Below are 19,166 nucleotides of genomic sequence, written 5' to 3' on the forward strand. Positions count from 1 at the left end.
GAGATTTGATCTACATTACCCCATTGCCCGACACTTTCAAGAAAAACATCAATCAAAAAACTCTCTACGATTTTCTGCCATTGAGTAAGTAAATCTGGGTAGATGGGGAGGTAACAGGGAACTAGGGCTGAGGAAAAAGGAGTCCAAATAGATACTAGAACTAGAAACTAGATTCCCTGGAGCCCATAACCTTGATGATGAGTTGGTAAAACATCTACACGAAGATTAGCCACTGTTTAACTTCCATGTCATGACCTATTGCTGTATACTTCTCATAGAGAATTGTCTTAATCATTTTAATAGCAGTAATGTACATTTATTACTTGTTTGAGTTGTATATTGTATTTTAATTATTTCTCTTGTCTTGATTTTTTCACAAGAGGAAAGGAAGGGACTCACCACCTTACAAATCATGTCACAGGTTCCCTACCCTTTTCTTCGCCGGGACCAGTTTTCTGCACCGAGCACAAGATAAGAGACATTTTAATTGAACTTTACCACTTTAGGTTCTACATCAAGTAGTTTTGTTTTTCACCTTTCTTGAAGGACATGGGAGAAGCGAGGACTGAGCTGGTTAATAACCACTTGGCTTTGGATTTTTCTCGCATGAGGCAGCCATAGGATTATAAACCCTAGTGGCCTCCCTCACTCACACAGAACTGAGCTAACGTTCTTTCTATAGATCATAGGCACTAATCCGCTTTCACCTGTAAATACACATGTAAATACATATGAAATACTGAGCATTAGCAATTGGTACCAATTATGTGCTACCAGTTTTGTTTGAGCTTATGTACTAAGGCACTAGTTCGTTAGTATTGTTACCACAGCACATATGGTGATATCCTCGCTGGCACTTGGCCACAATTACAAATTTATCACGATCTAAACCGCATTACTAGCCGAAGCAATACGACATCAGTTTGTGCTGTTTAGGTATATAGCGACACGACCTTGAAACTACAGCGTAATTACCTGATTAATTATACATACTAGTCATTAAACTGTTTATATAACTGTGGTGCGAATTGATAACTTAAAATCACAAATATCTACTGCTATATACATATTATGCTTGTTACAAAATGGCCACCATAATGACTGTTGACTGCGAGTAACCTGTACTGCAAGTCCCATTTCCATGTCTATTATTTACACATGCACGGCTTTGTGGAGCAAACTTATCGTGTGATCAAGACACTCTGTGTCAAAACGCATAAAGGTTGAAAATAAAGAGCTTATGGAATAAGCATTTGGACCTTTGAAAGTGCGTAACTATTCATTTAACTTGTTGCTATATATATATATATATATATATATATATATATATATATATATTCACTGAAAAAACCATAGGTTTCACACATGTTATAGTTAGCGGAAATTTTACTGATAAAAAAACCAATGAAATTCCCCCGTTATAGTTAGTGCAGGCAACTATAACTCACGCGACCGCAATCCTCTGCTGATGCTAATACTTTATTTAGACACTTATTTGCCCATGTCTTCTTCCATACATTTTTAGCTATACATATATTACAAATATTTTTTTTTCATAAAGACACATATGTCATCAGCAGAAGATTGCGGTCGCGTGAGTTATAGTTGCCTGCACTAACTATAACGGGGGAATTTCATTGGTTTTTTATCAGTAAAATTTCCGCTAACTATAACATGTGTGAAACCTATGGTTTTTTCAGTGAATTTGCAAGGTTTTTTAAATGCTAATTCCTAACTATAACGTGTGTGAAACCTATGGTTTTTTCAGTGAATTTGTACGGTTTTTTAAATGCTAAGTTACTTTACGCCATTCGTGGCGTGCGCGCCCACTTAACGCAGTTCGTTCCGTGCGCGCACGGTGCGCTTCGCGCACCGTGCGCGCACAGTGAGCACGCGGTGCGCTTCGCGCACCGCGCGCCCACTTCACGCAGTTAGTGCCGTGCACGCACGGTGGGCACGCGGTGCGATGACAAAGCAAGAAAGCACGTCAACAAATCTGTTTCTGCTTTCCTCCGTGACTATGGTATGGGTGCCATTTACCACAACAACTTGCGTTATGACATGCAAGACATTTATAGAGGAGATGGTGTGCACTTCAATGATGAAGGGAACAGAGTCTTCCTCTTGAACCTTAGACTCTGCATCGGTACTTACTTGTAGGTACCACTAAAAAATCATTTCATAAACACAACGGCTCTTTTTAGAGCCCCCTAATATCTAAACACTTAAATCTGATTTTCATTTTTTTTTTTTTTACCGTACGCTTACCGTAAGCTTACCGTACGCGTACCCCGTGTTTTTTTTAAAATCAATAAATGTTTTCTTTGTACTTTACAGTCCTTCTTTGACCCCCTCACAAATGTAAGGGGGTCTTTAACTCTCCTCATTGCCCCCTTTTCTTGTTTTCACTCTTTTTTTTCTGAGTGAAATACACAAAATGGCGGCCGCCGCTTCCTGGTTTCGGCCGATTCGAATGTTTACTAAGATCTAAGAGCCAATCAGAATCGCGCTCGCGCACGCCACCGTACGCTTACGGTAAGCGTACGGTAAGTGTACCGTAAGCGGGCTCAGATATATATATTGATTTAAAGGCTATTTTCTCAGAATCTACTGAACAGATTTACACCAAACCTACAAAAGGCACTTCCTTGACCTAGGGACTACCTCTCTGCCAAATTTCGAGTAATTCTGTTCAGCCATTCGGGCTGTAGCTCGTTCTAAAGGTCCTATGGAAAAATGCATGGGGAAAACGCGTTTTTGGACCCCCCTTTTATCTCAGCCCCCGCTTGACGGATCCCCCCGAGACTTTCAGGGTAGGAGCGTAGCGTAGCGCCCCACCTATTTTGAGAAATTCGCGAGGATTCATCGACCGGCGCCAAAGTTATTCAAAATAGAATGTTGAGGTTTTCCTATGGAAAAGGGGTCCTAACTATAACTACCTACTGGCGACCGCCAGTAGGTAATATATATATATATATATATATATATATATTCACTTAAAAAACCATAGGTTTCACACATGTTATAGTTACCTGGACATTTCACTCATAAAAAACCAATGAAATTCCCCCGTTATAGTTAGTGCAGGCAACTATAACTCACGCGACCGCAATCCTCTGCTGATGACGTCAGATATTACATCACTGTATTTAGACACTTATTTACCCATGTCTTCTTCCATTAATCTTTAGCTATACATATATTACAAATATTTATTTTTCAGAAAGACACATATGTCATCAGTGATGTAATATCTGACGTCATCAGCAGAGGATTGCGGTCGCGTGAGTTATAGTTGCCTGCACTAACTATAACTTGGGAATGTCATTGGTTTTTTACGGGTGAAATGTCCAGGTAACTATAACGTGTGTGAAACCTATGGTTTTTTCAGTGAATTTCAAAGGTTTTTTAAATGCTAATTTATGTATGTATTTTTTTTTTATGGAATTTTCAGCTTGCGCGCACCGTGCGTGCACCGTGCGCGCACTCGCGAACTTGGCGGAATTTTTTCCGTTTTTTCACCGTGCGCGATCCGCTATTTTTCGAAAAACAAAAAAAATCTTTTTGCGCTTGGCGGTCCTTCTGGGACCCCCTGACAAAGGCTAGGGGGTCAGGAACTGTCCACCCTGCCCCCTTTCCACGTTCTCCACCTTTGTTTTACACCCCCTCAGACTGCGAGAGACAAAATGGCGGCCGACACTTCCTGGTTTTGACCGATTCGAATGTTTACCGACATCTAACAACCAATCAGAATTGCGCTCGCGCACTTACGGGTGCGCGCACAGTGCGCGCACGGTGCGCGTGTATAGATATTGATATGGTTTTAAATGCTATTTTCTCAGGAAATACTGAACAGATGTACACGAGACCTTCAAAAGGCACTTCCTTGACCTTATGGCTACCTCTCTGCCAAATTTTACGTAATTCTGTTCAGCCGTTCGGGCTGTAGCTGCGACTAAAGGTTCTATGGAAAAATGCATGGGGAAAACGCATTTTGGGACCCCCCCTTTTTCTCGGTCCTCGCTTGACGAATCACACCGAGACTTTAAGGGTAGGAGCTGAACGGAAAATTTCGCGAGGATTCGTCAACCGGCACCAAAGTTATTCAAAATAGAATTTTGAGATCTCCTATGGAAAATAGGTTGTAACTATAACTATCTACTGGCGACCGCCAGTAGATTATATATATACATATATATATATACACATATATACACACACACGTGTGTGTATATATACATATACATATTATCTACTGGCGGTCGCCAGTAGATAGTTATAGTTAGGACCCTCTTACCATAGGAAATCCGCAACATTCTAATTTGAATAACTTTGGCGCCGGTCGACGAATCCTCGCAAAATTTTCAAAATAGGTGGGGCGTTGAGCTCCGCTCCTACCCTGAAAGTCTCGGGGGGATTCGTCAAGCGGGGGCTGAGATAAAAGGGGGGTCCCAAAACGTGTTTTTCCCATGCATTTTTCCATAGGACTTTTAGACAGAGCTACAGCCCGAACGGCTGAACAGAATTTAAAGAAATTTGGCAGAGAGGTAGTCCTCAGGTCAAGGAAGTGCCTTTTGTAGGTTTGGTGTAAATCTGTTCAGTAGATTCTGAGAAAATAGCCTTTAAATCAATATATATATCTGAGTCAGCTTACGGTGCGCTTACGGTGCGCTTACCGTACGCGTACGGTGACGTGCGCGAGCGCGATTCTGATAGACTCTTAGATCTTAGTAAACATTCGAATCGGTCGAAACCAGGAAGCGGCGGCCACCATTTTGTGTGTTTCACTCAGGAAAAAAAGGGTGATAACTTGAAAAGGGGGCAAGGAATAGAGTAACAGACCCCATAACATTTAAAAGGGGGTCAAAGAAGGACAGAAAAGTACAAAAAAACCATTTATTAATTTTTTTTTAAAATCGCGGGGTACGCGTACGGTAAGCTCACCGTACGCGTACGGTAAAAAAAAAAGAAATGAAATGCAGATTTAAGTGTTTAGATATTAGGGGGCTCTAAAAAGAGCAGTTGTGTTTATGAAGTGATTTTTTATTGGTACCTACAAGTAAGTACCGATGCAGAGTCTAAGGTTCAAGAGGAAGACTCTGTTCCCTTCATCATTGAAGTGCACACCATCTCCTCTATAAATGTCTTGCATGTCGTAACGCAAGTTGTTGTGGTAAATGGAACCCATACCATAGTCTCGGAGGAAAGCAGAAACAGATTTGTTGACGTGCTTTCTTGCTTTGTCAATCTGTGGACAGAAATGATTGGACCAGTTCCATTTTTGCCTTTGGCATATGTTAGAAAACACAAAGGCAGTTTTAGGGAAAAGTGAAAACAGTTGTGCAAAGGTCTCCTTCATAAGCATTTCCAGACCTACCCCAGTCAAAGTGCCTAGGTCATTGCCACCACAGTGCACTATTATGAGGTCAGGGTGTTGGATTTGCATGAAGGATTTCACCAATGGCATCAATTGGTGCCACTTTAACCCTCTCTGACCAATCCATTTAATGTCTACATTTGGCAAAGCAAGGTCTCTCACCATACCTGTTTTCTCTGCATACTTTTCACTCCAGAAGACATAGCTGTGCCCTACAATCCACACTGTGAACATCTTCAAAGGAGAACTGGATGCACTCAGGAGGTGTAATTCAGTAGAATGGTAAAAAGAAATGAAAGACAGTTTGGAAATGGAGGCATACAATTTTTTTTTTTTTTTTTTTTTTTTTAAACTGATTGGCTGTTTCATACCATTCTAGAATAAAAACTAGGCTGTATGTGTAAATTTATAGAAGCATGTTTTGTATTGGTACAGAAAAATGTGTTACCAAAGAACAGTACTATGGATTTGCTGTTAGGTTTGAAAAGTCAAGCACTCCTGCTCTTTGGAAATGAAACATTGTTTGGTGAACTTCTGGCCTAACTCTGCACAGCAGTGTTTCAAGAGCTGTTGCTATGGTAGCAGGCAGAAGTCAAGTTGGGGGAAGGGTACTAGGCAGAAGTCAAGTTGGGGGAAGGGTACTTTTGGAAAAGGGTTGGTTTTCAACCAATAGAAATGTGTGATTACATTTGAAAAAAAGGGGGAAGCACTGAGATTTGAAACTTACATGTATATGTGTGGAAAAAGAGAGGGAAAGTTTGCCATTATCTGGTTCTGCTGAGAGGAGAGAGGTGTACAGAACAGAGATCCTGGCTCTGATAATCTGCTGTTTGAGTGCCACATTTCTTTCACAACTAACTAATTTTAAAGGTGAGTTTAGAGTTTGAGAGGGGATGTATATGGTAAATTAAGAAATTAATAATAGAAATGGAATTCGTTTTGTTGAAGTTGTGTTTATCATTTTCTGTTTTGGGAGAAATTTAACCTCTTCGGTGCCCGTGACGAGCTGGACTCGCCTTGGGCCGCGGTGGCGCTGTGCCCATGACGAGTCCAGCTCGTCACAAACCCCGCCCGCTAATGTAACGGCCGGCACAGGGCGGGGAAAGGGGCGGGCACCGAAGGGGTTAAATGTGAGGAACATGTAAAATAATATGGACTATGTTTTCACGATAAATTAAGGTGTACTGGTATAAATAAGGAATACTTTAAGGGTTTGAGGTTGCACTCAGTAATGCAAATACATTCAGCATCAGTAAGGCTGGTTGCCCTTGCTGGAGTGTTGTCAGTCACCCAGGCTACACATGTTGTTGGTCTCAGAAAGCTGTTTGGTATTGCTCTGGTGATTTTACATTTGCATTAGATGGAAAGGGGGAGGTATTTTTTTCTGCAGAAGCAGACTCTTAGCACACAGCCAGCTGCATATCCTGTGGAATCATGCATAGTATTCACAACCGAGTGGGGTTTGAGGTTTCAGTCAGTAATGCAAATACATTCAGCATCACTAAGGCTGGTTGCCCTTGCTGGAGTGTAGTCAGTCACCCAGGTTACAGATGTTGCTGGTCTCAAAAAGCTGTTTGGACATGTGCTTTTTTAAGAATCTGAAAAGTGGATTCATAATGTGTCAGACTGTAAAAGTACTTATCACTTGCCAAAAAAAAGAGTAGTAAGTGTGCTTTGAAATTGGCAAAGAAATTTCATTTTTGACTAATATGAAAACATGACTGTGTGCAAATAGGAATTACAGGCAGAGATTTATTGCGTATTGCTCTGGTGATTTTACATTTGCATTAGTAGGAAAGGGGGAGCTATTTTTTATGCAGAAGCAGACTCTTAGCACACAGCCAGCTGCTTATGCTGTGGAATCATGCACAGTATTCACAACCGAGTGGGGTTTGAGGTTGCAGTCAGTAATGCAAATACATTCAGCATCACTAAGGCTGGTTGCTCTTGCTGGAATGTACTCAGTCACCCAGGTTACACATGTTGCTGGTCTGAAAATGTTGTTTGGACATGTGCTTTTTTAAGAATCTGAAAAGTGGATTTAAAATGTGTCAGACTGAAAGTATTTATCACTTGCCTAAAAAAAAGAGTAGTAAGTGTGGTTTCAAATTGGCAAAGAAATTACGTTTTCAGACTAATATGAAAACATGACTGTGTGGAAAGAGGAATTACAGGCAGAGATTTATTGCGTTATGCTCTGGTGATTTAACATTTGCATTAGATGTTAAGGGGGAGCTATTTGTTTGTGCAGAAGCAGACTCTTAGCACACACCCAGCTGCTTATCCTGTGGAATTATGCACAGTATTCATAACTGAGTGGGGTTTGAGGTTGCACTTAATAATGCAAATAAAAACATGTAAAATAATATGGACTATGTTTTCACCATAAATTAAGGTGTAGTGGTATAAATGAGGAATACTTTTAGGGTTTGAGGTTGCAGTCAGTAATGCAAATACATTGAGCATCAGTAAGGCTGGTTGCCCTTGCTGGAGTGTAGTCAGTCACCCAGGTTACACATGTTGCTGGTCTCAGAAATCTGTTTGGTATTGCTCTGGTGATTTTACTTTTGCATTAGATGGAAAGGGGGAGCTATTTTTTTATGCAGAAGCAGACTCTTAGCATACACCCAGCTGCTTATCCTGTGGAATCATGCACAGTATTCACAACCGAGTGGGGTTTGAGGTTGCACTTAGTAATGCAAATACATTTAGCATCACTAAGGCTGGTTGCCCTTGCTGGAGTGTAGTCAGTCACCCAGGTTACACATGGTGCTGGTCTCAAAAAGCAGTTTGGACATGTGCGTTTATCAGAATCTGAAAAGTGGATTCAAAATGTGTCAGACTGTAAAAGTACTTATTACTTGCCAAAAAAGTAGTAGAATGTGTGCTTTCCAATTGGCAAAGAAATTTCGTTTTTTGCCTAATTTCAAAGCATGACTCTGTGTGCACACAGGAATTGTTTTTAGATATTTAATTTGTGAAGGTGTTATTGTGATTTTCACTTCTAGGAAAGGGGTACTTAGTATTTTAAGATTTGAAAAGATCATAAAAAATGTAGTAATATATTTAAATATAAAAAAGGAATTTTTTTTTAGTTTTTTTCAGGTATTGCTGAAGAGCAGTGAGCTAAATTTAAGATGCCTACAAAATCCAGAGTAACGAAAAACCACAAAAAAAAAAAACTATATTTGAAGACAACTGGAGGACCTAAGTTAGTTGGAGATGCTCATGTTGGGAAAAAGAGAAAGTCTTCTGGTAAGCAGACAAAAGATTTTTTAAAGAACATCTTCAAAAAAAGGAAAAATGTACAAAATGTCTGTACTGGAAAGAATGTTTTCAATAGAAAAGAACAGGAAAAAATTGAGCATTTAGTTAATGCAAATATACCTTCTGCAATAACAAAGATTAACTTAAACAGAAAAACAGCGTTTAAAGAGATACGTAGAAAAATGTTTCAGAGAAGAGTTATGTCCAATTTGATAAAGGATGTGAAGAAATATAAGAAAAAGGCAAAATATTACAAGAGAAAAAAAGAAATTGAAGCCATTGCAGCAAAGGCATTAGAATTAAAAAGGAAACCATTTTAATTTTGAATAGGATACGTACATTAGATAAAATGGTCAATGTACTGAAATCACAAAGCAAAAGGAAAAGAGTAGTGAAAAGAACAAACTTTTGTAAAGTGTTTTTAGGAAAATGGATGCATAGTTCAAGTAGTGAACCTTTTTTTAATGAAGAGAGTTATTTTCAAAGTAATACTTTGCTGCATGCAGTTGACACCAGAGGTCGTGCTTATGAAGTGAAAAATGGTTGCATAATGGAGAAGGAGATAATGGTTCCAAGAGATGAGGTACAAGTGATGGTGGATGAGGCTATGGGGAGACGTCCTTAAGCCCCAGTGTACACTTGGAATTGTAGTAGTATTTGCACTGTGCGTCAGGAATCTATTGATAAATTTCGTGAGTTTCTAAGAGAATATAGTAAAAAAAGTGTAAAACAGAAGATTAAGGTGCTTCAAAGTCTAGATCCATGCAGAGTGAGAGAGAATACTGGTTTGCAGGGTCATTCTCTGGCTTGTCTATCTAGAAAAGTGTGTAATAGTGTTTTCCATCATTTTAGGATGCTGGCTGTTCATCATACTGAAATGAGAAAGTTTGTGAGACGGTTGTATTTTGCTAAAAGTCCAGCAATAAAGTTAGATGAATTGAATAGGGCTCTGTTCCGTGGATCGGTATCAGATGTAGAGAAGGTTGTTGATGAAATTCAGTTTTGTTACTTTGGTCCTGAACAAGACAGTGCAGAAAAGGACACAGTAAATGAGGAAGAAGTGGAAGAGAATGTAGAACCCTCTGTAAGTAAAACATTTAATGATCACATAACAAAATTTGCAATAATCTCTAATGAAAGACCAAATATAACTTGTATTTGTTGCCGCAGAACTCATTATAGAAAACAAACCAGGAATGTTGATCTCTACAGAAAGAGTGAAAATGAAGATAATTATAAGTGGAAGGATTTTGCCACATATATATTTCTTGAAAATTGTTTTGAATTGGGTGAAGATCAGCGTATTTGTAAATACTGTTACAACAAGTTAGAGGAAAATAGAATGCCAACCAGAGCTGTACATAATAATTTAGAATTGGATGCTATTCCTGCCGAACTTTCTGAATTAAATACATATGAGTCTATACTTATTCAATGTGTTCATCCGTTCCAGACCATAGTACGTATGGAGCCCAAAACTGGTAAATTACCTCCTTCAGATTTACTGAGAGGTTTAAAAGGTAGAGTGGTGTATTTGCCCTTGGATTTGAAAAAAAATATGGAAACTATTGATGCAGATACTTTGGAAACTGAACCATTAATTATTCTGGTTAATGGTGTACCTACAAAGAATAAGAAGATTTGGCAGGAGCTGGTAGATGTACGGAAAGTACAAAGAGCAAATTTGTATTTGAAAAGGAATAACAAATGGTATGAATCAATTTATATAGAAGAAGAAGAAGAAGAAGATTACCAGAAGACACAGAAACACCAACATGACAAATTGAAAAAGTGGACAAGTCAAAGGAAGAAGAAATTTATGAACATTTTAGCATACATCCTCTACATTCAAAAGAAGTTTTGGGGGACAATATTGATCTGTTTCAGATGAAGAAAGCAAAAGGAACTCCCGTGAGTGTATGGGAGGAGAGCTTGGAAGCTCGATGTTTTCCCCAGCTGTTTCCTAAAGGAAAAGGAGGACGATACGATGAACGTCCAGAACAGATTCCAGCTTCTGAGTATCGGACTACAAGACTATATGCAGAAGATCCAAGATTTCGACAAAGTATTCCTTATTTATTCCATCTTTTATTTGAAAGCGACTTCTCTGCATTATCATATGCAGTAAATCACATTTTAAAAAGTGGAGGACATTTACAAAATGTGTCTGCTAAGGATTTTATGGAGAAAGTGCAGCACCGAGATGATCATTTGGAAACACAACTGATCAATCTGATGGCTTGTCAGCGTGGGACAAATGAATATTGGTACCGACGCCATGGTGAATTAAAATGCATGTTACGGAATTTAGGAACACCAACATGGTTCCTTACCCTAAGCTGTGCTGAGTACGCTTGGGATGATTTACTGGATTTTCTACGAGAGGCAAATTCAAACATTAAAAACATTGAATACAAGACAGCAGGAGAACTGTGCTCATTGGATCCGGTTAATGTTTGCAGATATTTCAATCATAGATTTGAGGCTATGATGTCCTTCATCTGCAATAAAAAAAATCCACCCCTTGGAGAAGTAGTGGATTTCTTTTGGAGAAAAGAGTACCAGGCAAGAGGTGCTCCTCATATTCATATGCTGTTGTGGATCAAGGATGCCCCAAAGTTTGGAACAGATACTGATGAAGCAGTGTTATCTTTCATTGAAGAATATGCAACATGTGCTATACCAAAAAGCACAGAAGAGAAAAAGTTAAAGGAGCAAGTTTTACGTTTCCAAAGTCATCGGTGTGGAAAATACTGTCGACGGAAATACAAGAGCAAAGATAAATACTACACTAAATGTCGATTTGGATTTCCTAGACCTGTTCTTTCAAATGGAAGAGTAAATAGTTTTATGTCATCTGTGAGACATACTATCACAAGAAAATCACCTAAGAATACCTACAACCTTAAAAGAAAAGAAGAATCAAAAAATATAAATGACTACAACCCAGTCATTTTATCCATGTGGAATGCTAACATGGATATACAGTATGTAGCTGACAATTCCATTGCTGTTGCTCGATATGTAACGTCTTACATTACTAAATCTGAAAAAACTGAATTGAAAGAAATGTGGGAAGAGATTTCTCACGAGAAGACTGTCAGTAAGAAGCTGTACAGTTTCAGTTTAAAGATGTTATCGCATCGAGAAATTGGATCCTACGAATGTTCAGATAGGTTATCTTCTGCAAGTCTCTACTCGAAATCAAGAAGAATAATTTGGGCAAGTTTAGGCCTTGCAGCAATGAGAAATCGAGTACTGAAATCTGTTGGAGAAACTGAATATTTGGCCGAGAATGACCCAGAAAGTACAGATATTTTGAAATCAAACATGTTGGACACATATTATCCAAAAAGAAGTCATCATCTGGAGAACATGTGTCTCTATGAAGTGCTGCAGAACTACATTTATTCACGGAAAGCCGCAGAAGACATCAACAATGGAAAATATAAAGTCATTGGTGAGGAAGGATGTTTGGTGAAGCAAACAAAAGGAAGTTTGATAAATCACAGAAAGCTGAGTTGCGACACTACTGACAAAAAGGAATTTTACTACTTGGCTCTTTTACAGCTGTTTAAACCATGGCGTACAGAGGATGAACTACTGGGAGAATTTCAAAGCTATGAAGAATCTTTTAATGCTTGCAAAGACAGCATACAATGCAGTACATTCTCAACTTATCTGCAAATGTTAAATGAAGAAATTGAACAGGAAACTACAATTGCAGCTGAAGTAGCTAGAGACAGTTCTCAAGACAGCCAAAGTTCAGGAACACTCAGTCAAGATCCCCTAGGACAACCAATCGTTGAAAATGAAGCATCAATAGCCATGAATGAAGTGGAAACGGCTATGAATCAAGCTCAAGAAGAATTTATAGACTTACAAAATTTGGAAAGACAACTGAATGAAGAGCAGCAACAAATTTATGAAGAGATCAGAAGCAAAATTGATCACGGATTTCTACATGAAAAAAAAGAGTGCTCATGCACATCATTTCATCCAATCAGGATGTATGTAAGCGGACAAGCTGGAACTGGAAAAAGTTTCTTAATAAAAGTCATCAGAAGCTACCTACAGCAAAAAACGGATTCTACTTTGTCTTGTGTGGTTACTGCTCCAACTGGGTTAGCAGCATATAACATAAAAGGAATCACCTTACATCGTTTGCTAATGTTACCAGTGGAGCATGAGAACAAAATACAATACAACAAGCTAACTGGAGAAGCATGCTTGGAAGTTTCAAGAGTATTGAAGAAGATGCAAGTTCTCATTATTGATGAGGTGAGCATGGTATCAAACTTAATGCTTGCCTTTGTGCATTTAAGAATGCAGCAAATTCTAAGGACAGACTATGACGTGTTATTTGGTGGAAAACATGTCATAGTTTTTGGGGATCTTCTACAACTTACTCCAGTTAAAGGACAACCAGTGTTTAATACTGTGACACATGAAGACACAAAGAAGTCATTGGGAAGCATCGGTATTGCAAATATTTGGTCCTTCTTTGAGTACAAGGAACTTACTACTAATATGAGGCAAGCAAACGATGAAGAATATGGAAGTATTCTGAAAGATATCAGAATTGGACTACTCACAGAAGTTGGCAAAAAAGCATTACAGAGTCGGCTGCTACATAATTTATTTCCAAAGGAAGAAATAGTTGCAGAGAAGATATACAAGAACATTGCAGAAAAGAAAAGTGTCATCTGCTTAATGCCAACTCTACGTGAATGCTCAATATTCAATGAGGAGCTTTTAAAATTGGAAAAGGAAGATATTAGGAAATCGGAAGCAGTGGACAAAATTGAGGATGGAAGAATTACTATCACATTAACAGGCACACTGAAAAATAAATTGGATTCACTAGAGAAGAACATTTCCAAAACAGCTGGATTAGAAAAAAATCTATATGTTTGCATGAACTGTAGAGTATTTTTAAGGAGAAATTTGGATGTTGAAAAAGGTTTAGTTAATGGAGCTATGGGAAGAGTTGTGGGTTTTATTAATTATCAGAAAAAAGATGGAATTGAATGTTTAAAAATAAAATTTGATCAGATAGAAGAAGTTAAAGACATTTGTCGTTGTTCAGTTCGTTTCATGCTTGTGAAAGACTTGTATGTACGTAGGAAGCAGTTTCCGTTTTCTCTAGCATATGCTGTAACTATTCACAAGTCTCAAGGATTGACTGTAGATTGTGCTTTTGTGAACATTGGTTCAACTGTGTTCAAAGAAGGTATGGCTTATGTAGCTTTGTCACGAGTGAAAACATTATCTGGTTTATTCATGATAGACTTTGATGACTCAAAAGTTAGTGCTGATACAAATTGTGTAAAGGAGTATAATAGATTAAGAAGAACCTATGCTCCTCATTTAGGTCAGTATCCTGTGTTGGAGAAACGTGTAGTTTCTCGTAAAAGGAGAAATGAGAATATCTGTAATGAAGATGTAGAGAGGAGGAAAAAAAAAAGAGGAGTGATGTAATTGCAAGCAAAAAGAAAAAGGAAAATGTTCAAGAGGTTGTAGGTTGTCATTTTGAAAATAGCTCTGGTGTCAACTGCTACGCTAATGTAGTGCTGAATGTTGCATTTTATCTGGAAAGTGTGCAAGAGCAGATAATAGTAAATCAGAGAAAAAGATTCTGTTCTGAGTTGAGTCTCCTTTTTCAAAAGCTGAGTAATGATAAAACTCAAATAGAAAGTGCTACTGAAATTAGAAAACTTTTAGATGTATGTTCAGGACGAACACAGTTTTCTCAAAATGTACAGCAAGACGCACAGGAATTCTTGATGTTTTTTCTTCAGGTACTGGAAGAAGAAGGGGTTCCCATTGAAAATATGTTTGGTGTCTCTTATAAATGGGAACATAGTTGTGAAAACTGTTACAATATATGTGGCTCTAATGTTGATTCTGAAGGGTTTATTTATTTAACATTGCCAGAAAGTAAAACAGTCACTTTTGCTAAATTAGTTAAAGATGCTAATCATAGCATGGAATGCGGTGAGTGTCAATCTGAAATGTTTTCAACGTTAATTTTAAAGGAATACGGACAGTATGTAATTTTAATGATGCAACGATGTAAAGCTGATGGTTCAAAATTGGATACTTTAATAAAGAAGTTTACAGGACAGCAATTATCAATTTCAGGAAAAACTTTTGTAACAGTTGCAATAATTTTCCATGAAGGACCTACTGTTACTTCTGGACATTACACAGTTTATCTTAAATGTGAAAAAGGCTGGACACTGTGTAATGATTCAAAATTGATTTTCAAGCAACGTTTGCCTTTTGATTTAGCAAATTCCTATCTAATCTTCCTGAAACCAAAATTTTAGAGAGACTTGGCAAGATCTGTACAAAACAATTTTACCATTTTTTTGGATTAGCATTGGAATTTTCAAAAAAAAAAGTTTTCAAATTATCATTTGGCCTAAGGGAAAGGTAACCAATTGTAATGTGGACTTTTTTAATTTTTAATGAAACTTTCGAAAACCAAAAATTTAGAGAAAATCGATAACATCTGCACAATTTAAATTTTGGAATGTTATTGGATTACCATTGGAAATTTATTCAAAACTTTTTTTTTTTAATTACTATTTGGCCATGAGGAAAGGTAAACAATTGTATTGTGGACTTATTTAATTATTAATTAATCTTTCGGAAACCAAAATGTTACAGAGAATCGGTGAGATCTGTACAATTTAAATTTTGGAATTTTATTGGAATAACATTGGAAAATAAAAAAAAAAAAGATTTTTAAAATTACTATTTGTCTAAAGGAAATGGAACCAGATGTATTGTGGAGTTATTTGAGATATATTTTTGTGATTATACTTCTGAAACAAAAATGTCAGACGGTATTTTAAAGAAATAAGTATTGATATAAGATGATATTTTTTTTAGAATATTATGGATTTCTATAATGTTATGTTTAAGTGAGAAGAGATTCTGGGCTTTTTAAAAACAATCTTTGAGATTGTTATTTTTTTTTTGCCCGCTGTTAAATGATGAATGCAATTGCTTTCACAATTTATAGTGAAATGCAATATATTCTGAAAACAGCAAAAAAGGCAAAAAAAATTTTATGGAAAATATGTAAATATGAGAACTGTATTATAAAATGTTTTATTAAATATTAATACTTTTCTTTTTTTTCAGATTGAGATAGAAAATTTTCGAAAACTTGAACCATTTTTAAAACAATAAAAATTAAATTTTAATTAATAAATAATTTTTTGAGTGGGTATGGTAAGTCAAAAATTTCATGGTCCCTTTTTTCCACTTCTCCACAATCACATTTTCAGTTTATCATTGTAGTCTCTCAAGGACCTTGTAATGTGATAATTGATTTTTAGTGTTTTTAAAAAAAAAAAAAAAAAATTACGCGTACCGTACGGTAAAAAAAAAAAAAAGTTTTAAAAAATATATAAAAAAAAGTTAAAAGGTAAGGTTGGCTCTTAAAAGAGCCGTTGTGTTCATGCAGGGACAGAGGAAAAAAAGAAAGGGAATATTAGTCGGTACGACAAATGTGCTGATCTATTAAATTGTTCACTAGGGCAACACTGGTCTCCCTATGACAAATTAGATCATGACAAGTGGCACACCGAATTAAAACCCTCGCAAACCGATGGTTGGTTTCCAGAGGACGAGAAAAAGGAGATGCTCCCCCCACAGATGAAGGGCTCAGCTGACCTACCGAAGATGGACTCGGCCCTGCAGATGATGGACCAGGCTGAGCTGCTGTGGATGTGCTTGGTTGACTTACTGAAGGGTTACCTTCAGTATGTCGAGCAGGTGTCCTACCGTGTACATCTTGAAGGTGTCTCAACATGGTGTGATTCCCGAAGGAATACTTCTTGTTGGGATTCCCTCTTGAAAGTACACGGCCACAAAGCTTACAAGTCACTAAGGGTGCATTTACCTTTTTCTTGTCCTCTGGAAAAGAAAAATACTCCCATATGAAAGAGCTCTTTTGTTTCCTCCTTCTCTGCCTCAAGGTAGTGCTGCTAGCCTCACTCTCAGAAGAGTTCTGCTGTTCTGCCATCGTATCACAAAGACAACTCAGCTCCTTCTCCTAAGGGATCACAAGCAGAAATGAGGGGAACGGGTGTGGTGTAGGAGAGTTCTAGAACTGAAAGTAGTTTCAACCAATCAAAAGTTGTGTTTCTTGATCACATGACCCACCGTGCGCGTACGTTACGCTTACGGTGCGCTTACGGCAAAAGTACGCATGCGCGTAAAAAAGACACGCGCGCAAAACAGGCACGCCCCTTCACTTCCGCGTAACATGCGCGTGCAGCGTATGCGTTACGCGCTGCGCGGGCGTGACGTACGTCTACGCAAATTGCGTAAATGAACGCAAACAGCGTAGAAATCTAACGTTATAAAAGCAAGACGTGCGCTTACCATACGCGCACGTTAAAAAAATAATAAAAAAAAAAGGGGAAAAAAACCACTATGTTATACTAATAAATCTTACCTGTTTAGTTTAAAAAAATGGAATAAAAAATATATTGTAGAATTTTTAAAATTTAACCATAGTCTTTAAAAAAGGATAGAAAATTAAAATAAAAATATGTTAAAAAAATTGAAAAAAAAATAAACAAAAAAAAAGAATTAGCATTTAAAAAACCTTGCAAATTCACTGAAAAAACCATGGGTTTCACACACGTTATAGTTAGGAATTAGCATTTAAAAAACCTTAGAAATTCAATGAAAAAACCAAAGGTTTCACACAGGTTATAGTTAGCTGGACATTTCACTCGTAAAAAACCAATGAAATTCCCCCGTTATAGTTAGTTCAGCTAACTATAACTCGCGCGCCCGCAATGCACTACTGATGACGTCACATATTACATCACTCATGACATGGTCACTGACATCACTCATGACATCACTGATGACATCTCAAATGACATCACTGATGACATCATCCTGTGAATGTGAGTTATTCTGAAAATTAAAAAAGTTTAATATATATATATCTCAAGGTCAATGGAAGAATAAATGGGTATACAAGTGTCTAAATGGATGCTTTGTTTTTGAAAAATTTATTGTGTAACTGATTAAGTGTATCATAGTGAATACATGGCTTACTGAGTAATGTTTAAATATGAAAATATCTGTATCAGTCTCTCACTTTGTGTATAAGTGGCTGCATGGGTTGGTGATTAGCTTCATGGGTGTCTATATAGGTTATTAGTTGTTTTTTTGAGTATCAGTCTGAGTGTCTGTATGGTTCGGTGGGGGGTATTACGTAGTGCATAGGTGCATGAATGAGTGATTCACTCTTTGTATGTGTTGAAGACAGCATGTGTGCAGGACTGTATGGGTGGATGAGTGTGTGTATGGGTGTGTTAGTGAGTGAATGTCTCAATAGTGTCTTTATGAGTAAATACATATCTATTAAACTAGTATATGTGACTATTGGTGTACATAAGTGAGTATATGTGAGAGTGAGAGATTGAAAGAGTTCCTGTATGAATAAGTATGTGTTTCTATAAGTGATTGTTTAAAAGACTAAGTATGTGTAAGTTTCTGTAGAAGTAAGTGTGGTGGTGTGTGTATAACTGTATATGCAAGTAAATGTATGTTTGATTCTTTATTAGCATCAGTGACAATGTGTGTGAGTAACTCTATGGATGAGTGGCATTGTGTAACAGGATGTATAGGTGTATGAGTACATATGATGAGTGAGTACATGTATGAGTGACTGTATAGGACTGTTGGTGAATGAGTGGATGTGTATGTGGATCTTAGAATTACTGAAGAGGTTGTTGTAACTGGTATTGGTATGTCCATTGTTTTGAAATTTTTAGTCTCTATTTTTGAATGTGTGTATCAAAGGTTATATTAGGGGAAGAGGAGGTCTGCCACTCTGTCACAAGGATGATGTCATCAGTGATGTCATTTGAGATGTGATCAGTGATGTCATGAGTGATGTCAGTGACCATGTCATGAGTGATGTAATATGTGACGTCATCAGTAGTGCATTGCGGGCGCGCGAGTTATAGTTAGCTGAACTAACTATAACGGGGGAATTTCATTGGTTTTTTACGAGTGAAATGTCCAGCTAACTATAACATGTGTGAAACCTTTGGTTTTTTCATTGAATTTCTAAGGTTTTTTAAATGCTAATTCCTAACTATAACGTGTGTGAAACCCATGGTTTTTTCAGTGAATATATATATATATATATATATATATATATATATATATATTCACTGAAAAAACCATGGGTTTCACACACGTTATAGTTAGGAATTAGCATTTAAAAAACCATAGAAATTCTGTGAAAAAACCATAGGTTTCACACATGTTATAGTTAGCTGGACATTTTACTCGTAAAAAACCAATGAAATTGCCCCGTTATAGTTAGTTCAGCTAACTATAACTCGCGCGCCCGCAATGCACTGCTGATGACGTCACATATTACATCACTCATGACATGGTCAGTGACATCACTCATGACATCACTGATGACATCTCAAATGACATCACTGATGACATCACTGATGACATCATC

Source organism: Triturus cristatus, chromosome 1_2, assembly GCF_964204655.1.
Source record: "Triturus cristatus chromosome 1_2, aTriCri1.1, whole genome shotgun sequence".
Lineage (NCBI taxonomy): Eukaryota > Metazoa > Chordata > Amphibia > Caudata > Salamandridae > Triturus > Triturus cristatus.